The sequence below is a fragment of the Theropithecus gelada genome, unplaced genomic scaffold, assembly GCF_003255815.1.
Source record: "Theropithecus gelada isolate Dixy unplaced genomic scaffold, Tgel_1.0 HiC_scaffold_4883, whole genome shotgun sequence".
Classification (NCBI taxonomy): Eukaryota; Metazoa; Chordata; class Mammalia; order Primates; family Cercopithecidae; genus Theropithecus; species Theropithecus gelada.
In genome coordinates, this window is record NW_020261480.1 from 1 (window position 1) to 3,434 (window position 3,434).

Genomic DNA, 3,434 nt, shown 5'->3' on the forward strand with positions numbered 1-3,434 from the left:
GTCAGGGACAGCTGGGGACAACGTGCGGCCGACCTTGAAGAAGGTGACGGTGGCACTGTAGCACACGCTTAGCAGGAAGAGTGTGATGAAGATGGTGATGGTCGTCCACAGCCCGTCCAGCTCCCCGTCCTGCGCCTCCGCACAGCTCTCCTCCAGTTGCAGCTCTGGACAGGAAGGGGGTGGTCAGTGCTGTGTGCCGCTGGGCTCGGGCCTCTGGGGGCGATTCCCTCTGTGGCGGGGCCCAGGATGTAGGGCCCGGCCGGGATGGGCCAACAGTGTCCTGAGGTCAGCTCCCCACAGCTGCCCGCCCTGTGCACCAGCTTTGGCCCCGGGGCTCCGCCAGACACCCGGCCCTAGATAGCGACCTGGCCCTCAGCAGGGCCCACTCCCCGTCTCCCGTGTCCCTCCCTGAGGCCCAGAGGGCAGGAGGATGGTGAAGCCCACCCCTCAGGTGACCCCAGCTGCAGGGAAGGGCGGTACTGGGAAGTGGGCCAGAGCCAGGGACGCGATGTGGCGTGTGTTCCCCTGTGTGTGGGGGCCTGTGTGTGTGCGGCGGCTGCAGGAGCTCTGCTGTGAGAGGAGGGCTGGGTTTGTGTGAGCTGGTCAGCGCGTGGACAAGCTGCTGAGTGGCTCGTGGGCCTTGAGGTGCTGCGTGGGGCTCGTGGGGGCCTGTGTCTGCGGAGTGTTCACGTGTGCAGGGACCTTGCTCTGGTCTGGGTGCTGTGCAGGTCGCCCGTGTGAGGCTCTGTGTGTGAGGTGTGCGTGTGTGTGTGTGTGTGTGTGTGGTGGCTGTGTGGCCGGCCAACCTCAGTGTGGGGTTTAATGGGTCTGGGCTGAGTGTGTGTGTGTGGGCATCTGGACCAGTCCCTCCACAGGGCCCGAGAGTGCATGTCCCCAGGAGTCGGTTATGTCCCCATGCGGGTGCCAGTCTGGGCAGGGCTGCCAGGGGTTAGTGCCGTGGGGGCAGATGGGTGAGGGAGGGCCTGTCCCTACGCACGCACATGGACTAGGCATGCCCCCGAGTGGGCAGGGGGTCTGAGGACAGGGAGCTCACAGATCAGGACAGTCTCCTACAGAGGCGGGGGCTGTGTGCCTGTCCCCAGGGGGCTCCTAGGCTTCTGGTGGCCCAGCCCAGGGCAGCTGCTGCTGGAGGGAGGGCCTCGCTGGCAAAGCCCCCAGCCCCACCGAGGGCGGCCCCTGGCTGAGCCCCACCCTAGGTGGCCCAGGCACACGTGCACAGCCTGGGCCAGTGTGGGGTCAGTGGGACCCGCTGTGCCTCCCTCGTGCCCCTCAGGCCTCAGACTCGGCCTGACCCGCGGAAAGAACCATCAGAGTCTCGCAGGGGCCCAGGGCAGCGCTGGGTGCTTTATTTCCATGCCGGGCGCCTGGGAAGTATGTACACGGGGTGCGGGCCAAGCATCCTCGCGCCACCCCGAGAGCCCGGGGGGCGGGGGCTTGCCGGGTGTCGCACTCATTTACCCGGAGACACGGAGAGGCTCTTCTGGGTGTAGTGGTTGTGCAGAGCCTCATGCATCACGGAGCATGAGAAGACGTTCCCCTGCTGCCACCTGCTCTTGTCCACGGTGAGCTTGCTGTAGAGGAAGTAGGAGCCGTCGGAGTCCAGCACGGGCGGGGTGGTCTTGTAGGTGTTCTCCGGCTGCCCGCTGCTCTCCCACTCCACGGCAATGTCGCTGGGGTAGAAGCCTTTGACCAGGCAGGTCAGGCTGACCTGGTTCTTGGTCAGCTCCTCCCGGGACGGGGGCAGGGTGTACACCTGCGGCTCTCGGGGCTGCCCTGTAGGGACAGAGGTTGGCACAGCGGTCACTCCCAGGGCAGAGGGTGGGCCGAGCCGGCCTCTGTCCACGTGGCCCTCGCGCCCCGCGGGTCCCACCTTTGTCTTTGGAGATGGTTTTCTGGATGGGGGCCGGGAGGGCTTTGTTGGAGACCTTGCACGTGTACTCCTTGCCGTTCAGCCAGTCCTGGTGCGTGACGGTGAGGACGCTGACCACACGATATGTGCTGTTGTACTGCGTCTCCCGTGGCTTCGTCTGGGCATGATGCACCTCCGCGCCGTTTACGTACCAGTTGAACTTGACATCGGGGTCTTCCTGGCTCACGTCTACCACCACGCACGTGACCTCAGGGGTCCGGGAGATCATGAGGGTGTCCTTGGGTTTTGGGGGGAAGAGGAAGACTGACGGTCCCCCCAGGAGTTCAGGTGCTGAGGAAGAGATGGAAGTGGGCATGTCAGCACCCAGGCGGGGCCTGTCCCTGGACGCAGGCCACTCTATGGCACCTGTCCCACCTTGAGCTGCAGGGCGAGGTCTGGGCTGGCTTACCTGGGCACGGTGGGCACGTGGGAGGTTTGCTGCCACCACCACATGTTTTGATCTCTGCAGAGAGAAGATTGGGAGTTACTGGGATCTGGGAGGGGAGAAGGTGTCTGAGCTGAGGGAGTGGAGAATTTGGCCTTTGGGGTGGGCTTAGGTCAGCGACAGGGTCCTCTCAGATTTGGCTCTTGGCAGGTCTGAGGACAGCACCTGCCCCTGTGTGTACAGGGCCTGGGGTAGGGGCATCCAGCCTGTGGCTCCCCAGAGCCTGGTGGAAAAAGCCAGAAGACCGTCTCCCTGAGCATGAGTGGGGTGGGCAGAGGCCTCTGGGTGAGGAGACAGACGGGGCCTGCCCTGCTGCCCTGGGCTGGGGCTGCACAGCCAGGGTTTGTCCAGGTAGAAGGGCCGAGCCTGGCTTCCAGCAAACAGCCCCCCTCCCTTGCTGGCCTCTCACCAACTTTCTTGTCCACCTTGGTGTTGCTGGGCTTGTGGTTTACGTTGCAGACGTAGGTCTGGGTGCCCAAGCTGCTGGAGGGCACGGTCACCACGCTGCTGAGGGAGTAGAGCCCTGAGGACTGTAGGACAGCCGGGAAGGTGTGCACGCCGCTGGTCAGGGAGCCTGAGTTCCACGACACGGTCACGGGTTCGGGGAAGTAGTCCTTGACCAGGCAGCCCAGGGCCGCTGTGCTCTCGGAGGTGCTCTTGGAGCAGGACGCCAGGGGGAAGACCGATGGGCCCTTGGTGGAGGCTGCAAGAGACGTGGCGCCATGTGACTGCGGTGTGGGACAGAGCTGGGCCCAGGGCGCAGAGGCCCCTCCGTTCTTGTCTCTCAGCGAGGGTCCAGTGTCTGGGCTCACGGGCATTGGGTGTGCACCTGGCTGGTGCCACCTGCCTCACCTTGGCCCCCTCCCTGCCCCAAAGGCAAGGTCAGGCCCAGCCTGCCCCAGAAGGCTTGCAGGAGCGGCGGCCCTGCGGTGCCCTTCTACAGGCACCCCTGCAGCCTAGGAGGCGGGGCTGGGCAGCCGGGTTAGTGCTCTGTGTCTGCAGGGAGTCAGCACAGCCCAGGGCCTCTAGCTTGGCCTCGGCTCTGGCCATCGGTGCCAC

General features: G+C 65.2%; 1 pseudogene across 1 annotated transcript; it reads right to left on the reverse strand.

Moving 5' to 3' along the window:
• Window positions 1-3: 3 nt before the first annotated feature.
• On the reverse strand, window positions 4-3,248 carry LOC112617824 (annotated as a pseudogene). Its single transcript, XR_003117973.1, has 5 exons — window positions 2,785-3,248; window positions 2,340-2,393; window positions 1,892-2,221; window positions 1,480-1,794; window positions 4-164 (listed from the first exon to the last, which is right to left on the reverse strand). The product of XR_003117973.1 is annotated as an immunoglobulin heavy constant gamma 1-like (transcript).
• Between the last annotated feature and the right edge of the window lie 186 nt (window positions 3,249-3,434).